The sequence below is a fragment of the Mobula birostris genome, chromosome 5 (genome assembly GCF_030028105.1).
Source record: "Mobula birostris isolate sMobBir1 chromosome 5, sMobBir1.hap1, whole genome shotgun sequence".
Classification (NCBI taxonomy): Eukaryota; Metazoa; Chordata; class Chondrichthyes; order Myliobatiformes; family Myliobatidae; genus Mobula; species Mobula birostris.
In genome coordinates, this window is record NC_092374.1 from 64,305,048 (window position 1) to 64,325,301 (window position 20,254).

General features: G+C 41.1%; 1 protein-coding gene across 5 annotated transcripts in view; it reads right to left on the reverse strand.

Annotated features, from left to right (window-relative positions):
• ptbp3 (polypyrimidine tract binding protein 3) overlaps window positions 1-20,254 on the reverse strand; it is a 79,658-nt gene that overhangs the window by 48,399 nt on the left and 11,005 nt on the right. Inside the window, exon 1 of one of the 5 annotated variants that reach the window (XM_072258174.1) lies at window positions 1,370-1,621. The exons of the other annotated variants lie outside the window; for them this stretch is intronic. The gene's annotated coding sequence lies outside the window, so the exon portion shown is untranslated. Of the gene's footprint in view, window positions 1-1,369; window positions 1,622-20,254 lie in introns of those variants that run through there. 5 annotated transcript variants of the gene reach the window in all.

A 20,254-nucleotide genomic window follows, 5' to 3' on the forward strand; every position in this document is an offset into this window, starting at 1 on the left:
GAGAAGGACGGTGCAGCCTCAGTCTCTCCCAAAATCCCAGCTAATGCTGGGAACATGTAAAATATGCCCCATCCACTCGCCATCCCCACAGTTCCAGTTTGGCTTTGAAAACAGGCACTATCTGCCAACTTGAAGACAGTTGTCATTCTCCCCTGAAGTGACAAATTGAGTTCATTGAGCAGGTTGAAGACGTCACACATATAAGTTTTGCTATCCACTCCTCATCACTGAAGTGCGCTGCCAGTGGTGACTTTTTTCCTGAAAGAAATCTCTGTAGCAGCTCTCTTAACTCAAAAACCCTGGCCAGGGTTCTCCCCCTTGATAGCCACTAGACTTCAGCGTGTAAGAGAAGGCGTTTGTGCTCTGCATCCATTTCCTCGCAAAGCTGCTCAGATGCTTCTTAGCCTTAGCAATACGGCTAGCCACTAAGTACGACGCTCTCAGAGCAGCAGTTTTTGTGGAGGTGGTGGCTCTCAGAACTTGCTTCTGTCCCGCTTGCTCACGTTTTTGCCGCTGAAAAAAACTCAACGGATTTGTCTTTAACTGCAGGGTGCTTGGACTCAAGAGGCCAAAGCAGTTTTGAGGGCTTCATTGCCTCATTAGACAGCTTGCCGTCACATATCACACACAGGCGGCTTACAGCGTGAGTCACCAGTTGCATTAAAGCCATATTTTATGTACGACTCGTCATATTTTCTGTTGAAGGAAGCTTTCTCTTTTTTCTTTGCAGTCTTGACCTCAGCTGTCTCTGCGTTATCATCGTTAGGCCTTTTATGTCCCCTACCACCTCTTCCAATGAAACTCTCAAGTGACTTTTTTTTCCCCACTCATCATACCGCCAAACCATATCGTTTCCTCACAGCCCGGTAGCACATGCTTTGCACAGTGGTTGGGGACCACTGCTTTGTACCAAGTTGGCTATTCAATAGTATCATGACTCATCTAAGCTTGGCATAAACGATAGATGGATAGATAGACAGACAGACAGACTTGATTAATCCCAAGGGAAACTTGGTTTCGTTACAGCTGCACCAACCAAGAATAGAGCATAAATATAGCAATACAAAAAAAAAAAACCCCAACAATCAAACACCAAAATGCAAACTATGCCAGATGGAAAATAAGTCCAGGACCAGTCTATTGGCTCAGGGTGTCTGACCCTCCACGGGAGGAGCTGCATGTTCGATGGCCACAGGCAGGAACGACCTCCCGTGCTGCCAAGTGTTGTATCACAGTGGGATGTGGCCGAAGTCCAACAGTAAAAAGTTCAATATCCAGTCTGCAAACACGTTCCTCGATCGTAATATACCCTAGATTACACCATCCATTGTTAGCCAGATCAGTAAGCACCCAGTTCCTTTACGCTTACCACTCTCAGTGCACTTCCAGTCAGCCGGAACGGTATTACCCACCGAACTCCTCTTCTCCAAAAGTCTCTGTTGTCTCAACCCGGTCCTCTTTCCTCGGCTTTGTGATCCCCCTCTGTGTGTTTTCCTCCGGATTTCAGCAGGGATGGCCGCCGCTCTGTTGGCTAAGCCGGCCGGTGTTTGCTAGTCCGTGGAATACACAATGCAACCTTGCTTCTGTCCTGTGTGTCGGGATGTAACCATTTCCAGCGCTAAAGAAAACCCAAATAAAACTCTCTACCAGCATGTTAGAGAGGGTGCAGCTTCGACGTGTTACCGTGAGGAGAAAAGAACAAAAAATAACGTAAATTAAAAAGTAAGAAAGTAAGAATAAATCGGAACGACTGTACCAGGCTGCATGCACGACCGGCGCATGCGCACTATGCAACTGACTATTCCTTATAATCTTTAGCTCCCTAACAAAAAGATTTAGCTCAATATTAAGCACATTAAGTGACCCAGCTGCCTGGAGTCTCTCAAATGGAGACTGTTCCTCGACTTGAAATTCCACTTCATTTGCCTTAATAACACTTGTCCTGGACTTCCCTTGGGGTTTAAACACCCGCCAACAATTTTGTTAAGTCCCACCACACTAAAGATCTAAATTCTAATGATTAAAGGCACAATCTTTCATTAAATGCCAGTTCAACTAAGATGAACTTTTTTTTTTGAAGGAAGAAAAACATCCATCTACATATCCTTCCTTAATAAGGAAATCAAAATGGTACTATCCTCCAGATGCACCCACAGCATTCTGCATTCATGGCCAGCATAATGTTAAGCATGCTATGTTCACTCTAACACTGACGAGTCCATTCTCTCTATACATGAGATGTTTATTTTTCACTTTATGCAGTGTTTAAATTTTTCATTAACTTCTTTTTATTACACATGCAAAGTCACTTCTCAGAACTGTCTGTGGTGTGCAGAGACCTGTGCATCACATGGGAGTTTTCCCAGCACCTTGTGAAATTTTCCATTTGTGACATTATGGCAGCACTCAAAAAATTTCAGATATTTTCAGATTACGGAATTTTGGATCAGGGTAACCCAACTTGTACTAGCCTTTTGAGATATGATGCCAACTAAGCCTTTTGAAATAGGGTTACACAAGCAGAAGGTATCATCAGGTAGTGACACACATAAAAGTTGCTGGTGAACGCAGCAGGCCAGGCAGCATCTCTAGGAAGAGGTGCAGTCGACATTTCAGGCCGAGACCCTTCATCAGGACTAACTGAAGGAAGAGTGAGTAAGAGATTTGAAAGTTGGAGGGGGAGGGGGAGATCCAAAATGAAAGAAGACAGGAGGGGGAGGGATGGAGCCAAGAGCCAGACAGGTGATAGGCAAAAGGGATACCAGAGGATCATGGGACAGGAGGTCCAAGAAGAAAGACAAGGGGGGGGGGGACCCAGAGGATGGGCAAGGGGTATATTCAGAGGGACAGAGGGAGAAAAAGGAGAGTGAGAGAAAGGATGTGTGTATAAAGTAACAGATGGGGTACGAGGGGGAGGTGGGGCATTAGCAGAAGTTAGAGAAGTCGATGTTCATGCCATCAGGTTGGAGGCTACCCAGACGAAATATAAGGTGTTGTTCCTCCAACCTGAGTGTGGCTTCATCTTTACAGTAGAGGAGGCCGTGGATAGACATGTCAGAATGGGAATGAGATGTGGAATTAAAATGTGTGGCCACTGCTTTCCCTGGTGGACAGAGCGTAGATGTTCAGCAAAGCGGTCTCCCAGTCTGCGTCGGGTCTCGCCAATATATAAAAGGCCACATCGGGAGCACCGGACGCAGTATATCACCCCCGCCGACTCACAGGTGAAGTGTTGCCTCACCTGGAAGGACTGTTTGGGGCCCTGAATGGTGGTAAGGGAGGAAGTGTAAGGGCATGTGTAGCACTTGTTCCGCTTACACGGATAAGTGCCAGGAGGGAGATCAGTGGGGAGGGATGGGGGGGGACGGGACAAATGGACAAGGGAGTTGCGTAGGGAGCGATCCCTGCAGAATGCAGAGAGCCAACCTGATAACATGAACATCGACTTCCCTAACTTCCGCTAATACCCCACCTCTCCCTCGTACCCCATCTGTTACTTATTTTTATACACACATTCTTTCTCTCACTCTCTTTTTTCTCCCTCTGAATATACCCCTTGCTCATCCTCTGGGTTCGCCCCCCCCCCCGCCCCTCGTCTTTCTTCCCGGACCTCCTGTCCCATGATCCTCTCATATCCCTTTTGCCAATCACCTGTCCGGCTCTTGGCTCCATCCCTCCCCCTCCTGTCTTCTCCCATCATTTTGGATCTCCCCCTCCCACTTTCAAATCTCTTACTCACTCTTTCTTCAGTTAGTCCTGATGAAGGGTCTCGGCCTGAAACGTCGACTGCACCTCTTCCTAGAGATGCTGCCTGGCCTGCTGCGTTCACCAGCAACTTTTATGTGTGTTGCTTGAATTTCCAGCGTCTGCAGAATTCCTGTTGTTTGCATTTAAAATAATCAGGTAGTGAACTGTTTATAATTGTATTCCAAAATATTTTCCCTACATGATAGTCATTTGGCTATCAATTGTCTCCATTGAAGTCATGTAATCAATGAGCATCCCCTACTGAATCCATGGCTTATCCATGCTCACATGCAGTAATTTTTTTTAAAAACACACAAGATTAAAACATACAAGTTGGCGGTGTCATGGAAATGTACACTTAATACTGCAAAATTACTTATCCAAACTCAATCTGCTCAAAAGAAACTTTTACATGAAGCTTTATGAGCAATAAACCACTGAAATCCAGCACTAAGCAAAAAGACCAAAGAGTTGGACAAATCTAGATAAAGCAGCAATGAAACGGATCACCTGCTTCAAATATCCACACATTCTGTTCAAGAGAATTTTGTTCGGGTTCCTTCCAAGCTTCACCTGACCAATACTACAAAATTTCTCAAAATAATAGACGTTGCTCATCTTGTTCACACATGCTACAGATTTAAGGCAATGGCCTCTTCAAGACACCACATATTTGATGATAGCAAACTTCAGCTCAAAAACTGTAGCAAATTGGTAGATAACTATGAAAATGTAGTAACTGTAGAATGCCTCTCCAATTGCTGGAGTGCTGGTACTCAGCAGATCAAGCAGCATCTTTTAGAAGGGAATAAGCAACAAACAAAAAGGGGCAAAAGCCAAGGAGCAGGGAAGAGTGAGGAGTACACACTGACATGTAATAAGTGAATTTCTACGTTTGTTCCCATTTCTGCCCTTAATATTACCTGCATAGTAGCTTGTTGCTTTCATAACTAGGGCACCATCTTTTATCAGATCAAGAGACCTCCCCCCCCCACCCCAAAAGCTAGCTATGACTCAAACCAGTAAGGTACAAATGTATCTGAGAGAAGGAACCAAAGTCTTGAGGTACCAAATAAATAGCTTAGATATTGTTCCAGTAAAAATATGAGATTGTTCTGGGATGAGTGTACAATTGCTCATTAAGCAGCATTAGATATAACATTGCAAGATCTTACAACATAATACTAAATTAATATGACATTAATTTAGTGTTTTCTTTAATCAAATGCTATCAGGAGTTCTAAAAAGGTACAGTGGATAAATAGAAAGCCTGTATCAAAGCATTGTGTATTTGCGAGAATGTTAAATGATTATACTCAAAAATCAATACATTTGACAGCCAATATACAAGCAATAAAATGTGCTTTGAATTCAGAAATAGGGATATTAAACTTGACTTCACAAGAATGATTTTGACTCAACATTACAAAAGGTTGCACAAAATAATTTTTGCACCAGAACGACAGCATTGGTCATGAATAAAGGCCTTCTATTGAAGTTTCCCGGACAAGCAGGTTTATCAACAGCGTGACAGGCCTTGATGGCTATGTTTTCCTGTGACTTTTTAAAACACTATCACCACCTAATGTGCTATCACAATGTTAAAATCCAATCATGCTACTCAGGAACATAGATTCAATAATATTATGCAAAGCAGATGATTACCAGTTCAGAAATTAATATTGTTTACAATATGTTCCTCCCTCCCCCAGCCATGGTCAAAAAAGTGTACTGATTTTTATCTTGATCCTTTCTTCAAATATAATTCTAATTCAGTATTTACATATACAATTACTTACAATCTGCCCAATAACCTTTAATACAGACTAATTATTGTCAGAATAAAGGTTTAATACAGAATAATTATTGCAATAAAGGACAAAAACTTCAAAATTAATGCTTTTTGACAAATTAAGAAATGCATCCTACATTTCATTTACGTATCAAGCACCCTTGGGCACCTATCATAAAATTCCCCTGGGGAGAATCAGTTTCAGCCATAACTTACCCTGACAAGGCCTTTTGAGGAGATATAGGACACCAGTTTAATGATTAAGCAAGTATAAAATAGTTTAAGGAGCAGTTAAGGTGAGCAGACTTTTATAACAAGCAAATGAGAAAAGTACAAATACACTCCAGTTTTCTTTAAAAAAAATGCAGCCATAATTTAGCCTACAATACTATGAAACAGTCATATCTGATGTGCAAGTAACCTCAAGTGTTAATGCAGAAACTAGAAATCAGCAAAACTTGTACTCAAAATTATTGGATGCTGACTTGCAACAACTGTGCCTATTACAGTTCAAAACTGTCAACAACTTGCATAAAACAAGAACTGAAGAACTGACTGCTGTATACAGAGTACAAACCCAGTCAGAAGATGACAAAAAAATTGAAGGATTTCAAGAATGCACAAGAGTGCACTGTGAAGCAGTCCCATCAAGCGGTGGGGATTAACATTATGTCAGAAGTGGATGAGTAAAGCTCCAACAGCATATTAATGTGTCAAACACCGATAACTCTCACCACAGGATGCATCTTCAGTTTGCTGTTTTGAACTTGTAGCAATCTACAATATTACATGTTCATACTACTATAGAAATAAACACAACTCAAACATTGAATATCTCACTCAGCACCATGATCCCTCTCCTTCCCCATTTTGCCAATCTGCTCAAAGACACCATAATGTAATGGATTAAATAAGATATCACAAGTATATTTCAAACTAAAATCTTCTTCCATTATGAATTGGTTTTAATGCAGGTGAACAAGTACAAACTTACATGGAAATTGAAAATATGCTAATTTTTTGAATAACCCAGAAGAAACTAACACATCCTTGTTTTTATTCAATGAAATGAATGCAGCTCTAGTGAAACCTTTTTAACTAAAACAAAATCTAAGTTGCAATGCTTGTAGGAAAAACAATTTTAAATCCATTCTGTCTCAACAGCGACACACCTAAACATATAAATATCAAACACCTTCTACAAAATTGTTTAAGTTCACCTACAAAACTTGAAACTGTTCTCCTGACAAAGCTATAAAAAGCTGAGCTTCTGCAACGTTTACTATATGTAAATTTCAAAAATCCTGAAAACAATGTACCTCCAATAGTTGATCATAGCATTAAGCATACCAGTCAGTATTCTTTAAAAGAAAAATAAATCCCACTGAATAATACAAGAGAAGCTGAAAAGGGTATTAAAACTAAAGACAACAGGCTCAAATAATAACTGATTCAAGCTAACATTAAGTTTAAAGTACTTCAATATTATTCAAGTAAATACTTTGTACTTGAAATTGTGGTCACTTCATCGTGTAACAAAATAGACCGACTGCAAGTATCATGGAGAGGTTGCCACTGCAGAATGATTGGTTATCACCGTAGAAACAAGTGTCTTCTGAAGCCTGCAACAGCTGCAGGCTTAGCCACACGTGCTTTGCCCACAGAGCTCATGAGGTCCATTGTCTGATACATCAATTATTGAGAACCAGTGGAAAGAAGACACTTCTCAGCTCCATGCCTAATTAGAACCCTAGTTTCGTCCATGTAACATTCATGAAGAATGGCAAATTCTTAAAGGAACTTTCAGGAACCTTCCAAATGATGAACTTATCTATCACTCTCGATCAACTATTTTCCATTTTACCTTGCAGGATGCATGTGAATAATTGCCAAAGGATTCATGCTATTGCTGCCAAGGTAGTTGTCAGTTTAATTCAACTCTGCTGGCCTTAGAGGTTTTACCTTTAAGTTCTGATTTTAGTCAATCGTAACCAATTGGCATATGGGTGCAACAGCTGCAGTTTGACAATTTTCTCTGCACCAGGGAACAACTTCAAAGGTTTGAAGGGGTTCACAAAAAAATGACATTTAGTAACAGAGTTGGTCAAATCCAAGTCACTTCTGCAAAAACAGCCCCAGTGTAATTAGTGTATTATTCTGCCACTATAATTTCTTCAATCAACTTGTATGCAAAGGAATAAACCTCTCATAAGTCAACATCTAGTTCAAACTATTTTTGAATTCCTTTCTAATGATTTATGCAATCAAATTCTGTAAACACAGCAAATAAAACAGTGCTCTTTGTTCCCCATTTAAACCACATGTTCATGCAGTGTTGCCATCCTGAACTTTAGGTTTGAGAGAATAAAATAATGAGACTGAAACCCCATCTGAGCACTTAACCATGAACAAAGTTCAAAGTTCATTTAATATCAAAGTACATATACATTATACAACCCCAAGATTCGTCTCCTTACAGGCAACCACAAAACAAGGAGCCCAAAAGAACCCATTAAAAAATCCAACAAACACCCAACGTGCGAAGAGAGAAAATAAAACATACAAACAATTAAAGCAAGCAAACAGCATTCAGATCAAAAGTAAGCCCACAGGCATGAACCTCAGAGTAGACCCACAGCCTCAGTGCAGTGAACAGCAGAGTAAATTGTCGTGGAGGAGGACGAGCTCAACTCTCATCTGCGGTCCCAACACCCTGCTTTTTCCAATCCATCCAGCCCGGCATTTTAATTGACTAAATAGGTCATTCCTCGTACTAGGACCCTGTGCTTTGATACACTCTGGACCTGGACCCTACTGCCACATTTCAGCCCAACCCAATCTTTCCAAATCAGCCTAGTGCTTAGATCAATGAAACCTTGCTCTTGGTGGACAGACTCCAAAACTCCTCCACTCCACTCGCTCCAACTCGGTCTCTGACTTCAAACACATGCATTGACTACACTCACATCCATCCATATGCCTCAACCTTCAAGTCAGCTTCACCTTCACCTGCCTCTTCATTGTTTGTGGTGATCATTTACCATTAAGTAAAAATGTTGTTTAAGTATTTAATTGCAATTCTTGCTTTGCAAACTGCCAGTAAGCTGTCACCTTCAGCAGCGCCGTCTTAAGACAGAAATAACGGAACTACAGAGCAAAGGACTTCACAAATATCAATTCACGTGCAGCAATGCAAAAGCAAACTAAAACCAGTTTGAACTGGATCAAATAATGAGCTTGGTTTCTTCAACACGGTCCAACCCGATGTGCCAAGATATGCAATACTGATTGCTTATGCAAAATGATGAGAGGCATGAAACAGCATTAGGCTGTCATTATAAGTTATGTGACTAGTAATGTAAAAGCTATACTTCAACATGGCCACTAGGAAACATATTATTAACCACTCTTGAAGTTAATTTTTACTACTACAAGCACTACCATATGCTACTGGTATAATCTTAAGCATTTCAACTTGGAAATTATTGGGCAAATAAGCATTTTCTTAAGATACAATAAAATCAAGTCTGAGAGAAATAGTGAGGTGTTGTTCATGAACCATTCAGAAATCTGATGACAGAGGGGAAGATGTCCGAAATTGCTGAATGTGGGTGGTCAGGCTTTTTCTACCTTCTTTCCAATGGTAGTAATGTTAAGAGCACATTTACTGTACTGTGACACAATCAGCAAACTTCTAAACATTAGGGATTCTGCAGATGCTGGAGATCTTGAGAAATAAACACAAAATAATGGAGGATCTCAGCAAGTCAGACAGTACTTATGAAGGAAAATAAACAGATGACTGATCAGGCTGAGTACTGTGGGCTACCATCAAATTTCTGCTTTAAGTAATAGCATCAAACTATAATGGAGGTGTGCAAGAGCAAGTTCATTGGCTGTAAACATTTCTTTTAAATCTTCCAAGTCAGTTTCAAACTTAATTATATACCCATGTTTAAACAACATTCATTAGCAAACTGCTTAACAAGCTTTCGGTTTTGGCCCAGAAGATACTCGTCTAGATTCTGTAATCCAATACATAGATCAAGGTGGGACACTTGAGAAAATAAATGAGGCAACCAAGCTTTAAGTATTAATCAGTGGTAGCAAAATATATGAATATCACCATTTGCTACTTAAAAGACTATTATCTGTTAGATTTGCACTTTCCTTATTTGAATAGATTTCCAGATCATCAGACTTGCAAATAATTTTCTGTTACAGATGGTGAGAGAGGTTAATATAATAATGAAATACAAGATTTAGTACAATGGAAGGGAGAAATAATAAAAACTCGATGGAATCATTGAAACAAAAAGAAAAGGAATAACCCAGTTACAGCATGCAATGGCTGTCACGCCATGTACACTGTCAATATATTCCTCAATATGAATGGCTAAGTATTATATGACCCCCCTTGAGCACAAGTGACAGTATAAATATGATCAAGAAGTTACACCACTTTCAAAGATGAAGCTTTATTCACAACTTCAGGCCAAGTATTCAAGGATTTGTCTAATACAAGTAAAAATGACGTCCTACTTCCTCTTGGCATTATCACTGTGCTCTGGAACACCTGGACGACAAGACAAGCTATATTGCATTCTGTGCATTATTTCTTAGAGGCATCCAGGACTTGTAGATTTTGAACAAAATGCTGTTCCTGCAGTATTTTAACAGTGCAGAAACAAAGCTCCCAATATCATATTTAGTAACAAAAACATCTTTGCCAGGACTCCAAACAAGATTCTGAATTATAAAGAAACCATTGGCATTCAAGATTACAATATGCCCTTTTTCACTTCTCTCCAGTCAAAATGATATTTAAGGCATGAAATTGTTCAAGGACATTTGCTTAATTCCAAATGATGCTCATCCAAGGATCAGGCAACTTGAACAGAACTTGAAATACATTCAATTCTTTGAAATCAGGTCTGAAAATCCAATTCCTTTTTGGAAATTGGAAATATGCTGTTGCCAGATTATCCAATTACTCAAGGGTCAAAACGTGGCACTCTTATCCAAAACAAAATGGCCACAAGGTTCCATTTGCTGAGCACAGTCTAATCTAAGAATTCAATATAGTACTGTCAGAATACCATGGTTCAATTATATTAATCAGACAGACTGTCTGCCAGTTACTGAAGTAAAAGGTAATATGGTATAATGTCAGGAGAATGGTCATTCTAACTACATAGGCAAAATAGTCAATACAAAAAAATGTGCTCAATGTGCAATGTCTATACTGAGTAGCGTCAATTGCCTCAACCTCACAACTGACACCACTCATTATAGCAGCCCTGGAGCAAAGGACTCCAAGGATATTTAAATAGCCAGCATCATGAACAGAAACTATAATTGCTGTACCAACAGACAGATACTGCATTCTAACTGCTGAATTAATCTAATTGGCCACTACATGTCAGTGGGAACAAGCATTGCAATGAAAAAAATTGACAATTCCTAGTATCCATGATTATCTTCTCTGCGGGCCTCTGTAGAAATCACGACGATATCCTGCTTTTTTTAAATCAGTCTATTTTCCAATTTGAAGAAACTTGCCTCCATGCAGGAGTTAATAAAATTATCAAAGCATTCTTGAACAGGAAGCACCTTCACAATTCATTAGAAAGCTCAATATGGCTTTGCCACACAAAATCATGCCACTTAAAGAACATACTGTAGGCTCAAGATGTGAAAGAGAACTAGCTTTTAATCTGCAGCAATACAAGGATTTGACAATACTGTTTAGACTGAGACACTTAAGGATCATAGACTAAAAAGCAAGACTCCAGAGATTAGGACACCAAAGAGATGGTCTCAGGAGGCACAGGAGCAGTATTGGATTGCTTCAAATTGGTGGGCTGTGTGCAAGAACTCGTGGAATTGAATGAATACATCTCGGTTATCACAGACTTAATAAAAACAGTCATGATGAGTGCGTCCCCCATAAAATAATTTGGAGTCTTCCTCAACTTTTTTCTGAGGATGTGATTAAACACAATGATGAAGGTGGAGCAGTAGATGTAGTGTATATGGATTTCAGCAAGGCATTTGATAAGGTACCCCATGCCAGGCTTATTGAGAAAATAAGGAGGCATAGGATCTAAGGGGACGTTGCTTTGTGGATCCAGAACTGGCTTGCCCACAGAAGGCATAGAGTGGTTGTAGACAGGTCATATTCTGCATGGAGGTCGGTAACCAGTGGTGTGCCTCAGGGATCTGTTCTGGGACCCTTACTCTTCATGATTTTTATAAATGACCTGGATGAGGAAGTGGAGGGATGGGTTAGGAAGTTTGCTGATGACACAAAGGTTGGGGCTGTTGTGGATAGTGTGGAGGGCTGCCAAAGGTTACAGTGTGACATTGATAGGATGCAAAACTGGGCTGAGGAGTGGCAGATGGAGTTCAACCCAGATAAGTGTGAAGTGGTTCATTTTGGTAGGTCAAAAACAATGGCAGAATATAGTATTAATGGTAAGAGTCTTGGCAGTGTGGAGGATCAGAGGGATCTTCAGGTCCGAGTCCATAGGACGCACAAAGCAGCTGCACAGGTTGACTCTGTGGTTAAGGTGGCATACGGAGTATTGGCCTTCATCAATCGTGGAACTGAATTCAGGAGCCGAGAGGTACTGTTGCAGCTATATAGGACCCTGGTCAGACCCCACTTGGAGTACTGTGCTCAGTTCTGGTCGCCTCACTAAAGGAAGGATGTGGAAACTATAGAAAGGGTGCAGAGGAGATTTACAAGGATGTTGCCTGGATTGGGGAGCATGCCTTATGAAAACAGGTTGTGTGAACTCAGCCTTTTCTCCTTGGAGCAATGGAGGATGAGAGGTGACCTGATAGAGGTATGTAAGATGATGAGAGGCACTGATCGTGTGGATAGTCAGAGGCTTTTTCCCAGGGCTGAAATGGCTGCCACAAGAGGGCACAGGTTTCAGGTGCTTGGGAGAAGATACAGAGGAGATGTCAGGGCTAAGTTGTTTTTTTTTTAAAAAACGCAGAGAGTGGTGAGAGCGTGGATTGGGCTGCCTGCAACGGTGGTGAAGGCGGATACAATATGGTCTTTTAAGAGACTTTTGGATAGGTACATGGAGCTTAGAAAAATATAGAGGGCTATGGGTAACCCTAGTAATTTCTAAGGTAGGGACATGTTCGGCACAACTTTGTGGGCCGACGGGCCTGTATTGTGCTGTACGTTTTCTATGTTTCTATATCCAAGAACAGAGGAGTGGTGTCAGACAAAGTCAGCTTCCACTGGAAAGAACACTTCAACCATGGTTTCACCAGGATGCACAGGTGTCCAAGACGACACTACCTTTCGTAAAAGGTTTAACATTTCTGTTTAGGCGAGACTGACAAGCCCAAGGTCTGCAAATGCTGGGTTTGAGAAATAATGGAAGGTGTTCGTCAACTAGTCTAAATAATGGTCGTGGGCAAGGACGCCTACAGTCAATAGAGATGTTACTTTCTCAATGCAGGTTTTGAGAATGTCTCGAATTACTTCCACCAGCTGCGACAGAGCTTGAGGACAACTACAGAATTTTGGGATCTTGGAATTAGACATATGAGCAAAATGGTAATGTTTTCACTGCAACCACAAGGAGAAGATTCTGACCATTTCCCCATGACCTCAATCTGAACAATCTCCACCTGGTCTCCCCTTAGCCATCAATGCTCGAGGGAAAGAAACCCAAATTTTTCCAGTCCTTCCTTTCTAGTTCAAACCCGCTAAACCAGGAATTATTTTGATAAACATCTTCTGCGCCTTCACATCCTGCCTGTTCTAGGGGATCAGATCTGTACACCATAGAGATCAAGTTAAAAATTAAAGCTAGAAACTATCAGTTACAAAAGTTGCATCAAAAAAATCAAAGCAATGGTGCAGCCAACTGAAGTAAATCAAGGGTGGAATTCAAGGCTCAAGATGAATTGCAGGCAGGATAGTTCAGGGTCATGGAGACATTTTGCAAAAGGTCACCTAGAGTTTGGCTTCTTCAATATGGAGGTCACCACGTAACAAAACACCAACTGTAATTTCTTTACAATTATAGGAATGTTCATTTTGCTCTCATTTTCATGCAGTCCATATTTGGGTTCTTCCCCTCCTCAATATATAATACACTCACCTTTCCAAGTAGAACAGAACATTTGTTGATCGTATGACATCTCTTCCACTCAATGCTTTCTCCCACTTTACAGACTTTTATTCAGTCTTCTAAAAGGTAACCCCAGGTATCCCAAGTTGTCTGTTACTCTAATTCCCCATCCCACTTTGGCTCACTAGCACTACACATACAACTCCAATGATGCACAGCAACAGGTGAAATATTACAACTTGCAGTCCTTAAAACATGATGTGAAATGCCATGATGACTAATAGTAGCTTCTTCTCAATAGATGTACAAACAACTGGCTTCTATTGCCAGCTGCTTAGCCCCCTCTCCCCCACCACCTGACAACCCTGTGAATACAAGCTGAGGTCAATATGCAAGCATCCTTCAGGAGGGTGAACCCATGGAAAGCATCCAGCCCAGATGGTGTACCTGGCTGAGTACTAAAGACCTGTGCTGATCAGCTGGCTGGAGTGTTCACTAATATCTTTAATCTCTCACTTCAGCAAACCTGAGATACCCACCTGCTGCAAGCAAGTCTCAATCATACAGGTGCCCAAGAACGCAGTAACCTGCCTCAATGGCTATGGTACAGAATCACTTATGATCACTGTGATTAAGTGCTTTGAGAGGTTGATGATGAAATATACCAATTCCTGCCTGAGAAGCAAATTGGATCTGCTCCAATTTGCCAACCATCACAACAGGTCCACCATTTCAGCAGATACCATTTCATTAGCTTTTCACTCAACCTTGGAAAATATGGACATGAAGGATGCATACAACAGGACATACTTTATCTATTCAGATTTGGCATTCAAAACAATTATCCACTTTAAACTAATCAATAAGCTTCAAGACCTTGGCCTTGATACCTCCTTGTGGAATTGGATCTTTTATTTCCTCACTTGCAGACCCCAGTCAGTTCTGGTTGACAACAACGTCTCTTCCTTAAACTCCATCAGCAAAGGTGGACCACAAGGCTGTGTGCTTAAGCCCCTGCTCTACTCATCTTACACTAATGACTGTGCTTGAGCATTGCTCTAGCACCACGTTTAAGTCTGCTGATGACACCACTGCTGTTGGCTGAAGCAAAGGTGGCGATGAATCTGCATATTGAAAATCTGGCTGAGTGGTGCCACAAAAATCAAGCTTTCAATCAGTGAGCAAGACCAAGGAGCTAATAACTGACTTCAAGAGGAAACCAAAGGTCCATGAACCATTGGGGGAAAATCAGACACGGAGAGAGCAACTCCTCAGTGTTCTTCATCCCAGTGTTATAATTTCAGAGGACCTGTCCTGGGTCCAGCATATTTCACCAAATTTTACTTTTCTTTCCTAAAAGGAAGTAACAAAGTCTTGCATTTTAAATATCTTCAAGTATCATTTACTCAATGCAATAGAGTAAATAGAGTTTAATCCTGGAATCACTTTCATAAACGTTCTTTGAACCCTCTCCAGTTTCAGCACATCGTTTCCAAAGTAAGTGGCACAAACCTGCTCACAATACTCCAAGTGAAGCCTCACTGGTTCTTTATATAGTTTCAACATTACATTCTTGCTTTTATATTCTTCCCAAACTGTATTCCATCTGCCATTTCTTCACCCATTCCCTCAATCCATCCAAGTCCTTCTGTAACCTTACTACTTCCTCACAGCTACCTACTTTCCGCCTACTTTCATACCATCTGTAAACTTTGCAACAAAGCCATCAATTCCATCATCCAAATAATTGATAAATAATGTAAAAAGTCCCAATACAGACTCCTGTGGAACACCACTAATCAGCAGTAGCCAGCCAGAAAAGGCTCCCTTTATTCCCACTCTTTTCCTCCTGCCAATCAGCTACTGCTTTATCCATGGGCTATAATACCATGGGTTTGTAGTTTGTTAAGCTACATCTTCCAAACCACTGAGATCAGACCAACTGGCCTATAGTTCCTTTCTTCTGCCTCTCTCCCTTCTTGAAGAGTGGAGTGATATATGCAATATTCCAGTCTTCTGGGACTATTCCAGAATCTAGTGATTCTTGAAAGATCCTAAGAATTCTTAAAGTCCTCCACAATCTCTTCAGCCACCTTTCAGAACTCTAGGGTGTACACCAGGGCCCAGGTGACTTGTCAACCTACAGACTTTTTCAGTTTTCCAAGAACCTTCTCTCCAGTTATGCCAACTTCATGCCCCCTGACACTTGGAGCTTCCATCATACTTCTACAGTCTTCCACAGTGAACACTGATGCAAAGTACTTATACATAAGACTCATGCAAAATACAGCACTCCAGAAATTCCTCCTCCTGAAATCCAGAACTGACTTGAAGTTCTCAATCTACCCTGCATATTGAAGTCCTTCTTGACAGGTAACATTGCCTTTTTAGCATGCATTTTTTATTTCCCGTTTGTAGGGCACATCCTTAATGATGCTTGAGGGTTTGTATACAACTCTCATTTGTTTCTTTTTTACCCTTGCAGTTCCTTAGCTCTATCCAAAATGATTCATCTTCCAACCCTATGTCACCTCTATCTCAGAAAGGTAGCATCCATTATTAAGGACCTCCAGCACCCAGGCATGCCCTTTCCTCTCTGTTACCATCCAGTAGGAGGCACAGAAACCTGAAGGCACACACTCAGCGATTCAGGAACAGCTTCTTCCCCTCTGCCATCGATTCCTAAATGGACATTCAACCCATGAACACTACCTCACTTTTTTAAAATATAATTTCAGTTTTTTTCAAGTATCTATTCAATACACATATACTGTAACTTGTTTACACATTTATTATTTTTTCTTCTACTTTATGTATTGTATTGAACTGCTGCTGCTAAGTTAACAAATTTCACGACACATGCTGGTGAAAATACACCCGTTTCTGGTCTCTTTCCAATGATTTAATTTACTTAACTTTATACTTTATTGTCGCCAAACAATTGATACTAGAACGTACAATTTTTTTTTTTTACCAACAGAGCAATGCCAACCCTGCTGCCTTCCTGCCTATCCTTTTGATACAATGTGTATCCTCGGACATTAAGTTCCCAGCAACAATTTTTCAGCCATGATTCAGTGATGCCTACAACATATAGCTGCCGACCTGCACTATACTGCAAATTCGTCTACCTTATTCCGTATATATGTACCTCATTATACCTACCTACCTTATTCACTAAACTGTGCGCATTCAGATGTTGGATGTTCAGTAGGATACCTATACCCTTGTCACTGAAATTCAACTTGCGTCTGGAGTTACCAAATAAGGCGGCAAATGCCACATTGGCTTCCTTACAAGGGATTTAACTACAGGTGGGAAAAATACCTATTATTACAATTACTTGGGATCTACACTGGGCACCAAGTTCAATAAAAACTAGTTCCCTTCAACTGAATTTTTTTTGAACCAACTGGCAAAACCCTAAACACTACAGTTGATCACTTGGCACTAAAATGAACCATTTTTATTCTAGCAACACACATCAAATTTGCTGGTGAACGCAGCAAGCCAGGCAGCATCTCTAGGAGGAGGTACAGTCGACGTCTCGGGCCGAGACCCTTCTCGGAAGGGGAAGATGCGCTTAGTGGTGGGATCCTGTTGGAGATGTCGGAAGTTACGGAGAATAATATGTTGGACAGAACCCTATTCCTAACGGGGTTGCATCTCCCCCATTTCACGCACATCTGCTTTTAAAGAAAGGGGTTTCCCTTCCTCCACCATCAACTCTGCTCTCAAACGCATCTCCCCCATTTCACACACATCTGCTCTCACTCCATCCTCCCGTCACCCCACTAGGAATAGGATTCCCCTGGTCCTCACCTACCACCCCACCAGCCTCCGGGTCCAACATATTATTCTCCGCAACTTCTGCCACCTCCAACTGGATCCCATCACTAAGCACATCTTTCCCTCTCCCCCCTACCTCTGCTTTCCGCAGGGATCGCTCCCTACGCGACTCCCTTGTCCAATTGTCCCTCCCATCCCTCCCGACTGATCTCCCTCCTGGTACTTATCCTTGTAAGCGGAACAAGTGCTACACATGCCCTTACACTTCCTCCCTCACCACCATTCAGGGCCCCAGACAGTCCTTCCAGGTGAGGCAACACTTCATCTGTGAGTCGGCTGGGGTGATATACTGCATCCGGTGCTCGCAGTGTGGCCTTCTATATATTGGCGAGACCCGACGCAGACTGGGAGATTGTTTTGCTGAACACCTACGCTCTGTCCTCCAGAGAAAGCAGGATCTCCCAGTGGCCACACATTTTAATTCCACATCCCATTCTGACATGTCTATCCACGGCCTCCTCTACTGTAAAGATGAAGCCACACTCAGGTTGGAGGAACAACACCTTATATTCCGTCTGGGTAGCTTCCAACCTGATGGCATGAACATCGACTTCTCTAACTTCCGCTAATGCCCCATCTCCCCCTCGTACCCCATCCGTTATTATTTATATACACACATTCTCTCTCTCTCTCTCCTTTTTCTCCCTCTGTCCACCCCTTGCCCATCCTCTGGGTTTTCCCACCTCCCCCTTTTCCTTCTCCCTGGGCCTCCTGTCCCATGATCCTCTCATATCCCTTTTGCGTATCACCTGTCCAGCTCTTGGCTCCATCTCTCCCCCTCCTGTCTTCTCCTATCATTTTGGATCCCCCCCCTCCCACTTTCAAATCTCTTACTAGCTCTTCCTTCAGTTAGTCCTGACAAAGGGTCTCAGCCCAAAACGTAGACTGTACCTCTTCCTAGAAATGCTGCCTGACCTGCTGCGTTCACCAGCAACTTTGATGTGTGTTGTTTGAATTTCCAGCTTCTGCATCTGCAGAATTCCTCGTGTTTACATTTTTATTCTAATTGTGTTTGTTCTTGTGAAAATTTGATGTAATTTATATTTGTGAATGCTGCTTGCATGATGCCGTGTCAGTGATGCTGCAAATAAGTTATTAATTACACCTGCGCTTACGATAATAACACTTGAAAGTGAACCCAAGGTAGGATGCCAGCCATGAATTTGTTTAATGGCATAGTTGGCTCAACATACAAACGTCACAAAACTCCAGCAGTCTTGCACAGTTGCGACTTTGGTGCTCAACTAGCAGATTTCAGCCCATTTTTCTTTCTTGACATTTTAAAAATTGAAGCAATATTGAACTGTTCAGTTCAAAGGGAGTGTGGTGACTGAAGCCTGAATAAGGAGCAGAGCAAACATTATCTGTTGAGCTAGGTGGCAATCTAACAGGGTTTTACTGCAGTGCAGCCTACTTATACTCTTTTTTAAAATGTTCCTATGTTACATATTTAATGCAGAGGGCACTACATCATCTTTGATTCAAACTAAAGGAATCAGACAAATCTCCAAGAATACTGAGTGCTCTTTCATGTCTAATACAGGCCATTAGCCTAATCTCTTAATTTCTGACTGGTGTAAAACTCAGCCATCCTATTTCAGATTGCATTTAACAGCACAATTTTTTAAAATTCCATTCTGCAGTTCAGCATTCTAAGTTAGGACTGTTAAGAATACAAGGACATACCACTCTAACCTTTTCATGAGAGATAAACTAAAGAGCACTGAGTTGAAGGGCCTGTTACAGTGCTGCATTGTTCTAGGTTCTTAAATGAGAAACTAAGATCACTAACATAGTTTGAACTTCATACTGCATCTTTTTAGACGCATATATATGGTCTATGCCACTTCAACCATGAATTGGGGTGACATTCTCACTTACATCACAAATTCGGTGCTTAAGTCCCACTTTAAAAACCTGACTATATTGGTGTCAATTAATATGTCAAAGCAGTTTCAAGTTTCCACCTTTGGGAGTAGATGTTAAAAGCTGGCCCCATCTGCTCTCTGCAAAAGATACCATGCCACTACTTCAACCAAGAGTGCAGTTATGACTTGACCAATATATTTTCTTTATTAAACATTACATAAACAGATCACTTTACCTAATTTTTACATTACATTTTGCAAAAAAAACCATTTTGTGTAACCGCAATCACTTTTCCTAGATTCTATCAATGGCTATATTTATGATTACTTCTAACCTTTTTAAACTCAAAACATAATAACAGGGAATTCTTTTTGCTTCAGGCTAGATTGTGGTAAAATAAATTCAATGAATCTACTCTTCTTTGTTGCGTAATATCTTGAGCTTTCAGCCCAAATGCATTGTTAGTTATATTAAAGATCAAATGCATCCATCATACCCATCAAAACAGAAAGGCTCAGCTGTATCAGAAGGCCAACCAAGAAATTATACACAATATGGCAAGCACAAGCTTACTGCTTTTCAATTATTTTCTACTACTGCTTTTACATCTTGCCTCCTCCCGAATGCAGATCTCTTCACAACTCTCCGTTTTGCAAATCCTGAAGCTTGCGCATGGATTCACTTTTTCTTCTCAATCCTATACAATGTCATTCATCAGAATTTTGGCTTTGACCACTGACAGTCACTTATGAGTCAGGACACCAAGCTTACTGCTCTTGAAGCTTTATAATTCTCATATTTGTAAAATTCACTACTTATTCTAGTTGGATCAGACACACTTGCATTCTTAATTCGGGAAAACCAAATATCATCTTTGTAATACATTGTCAATATC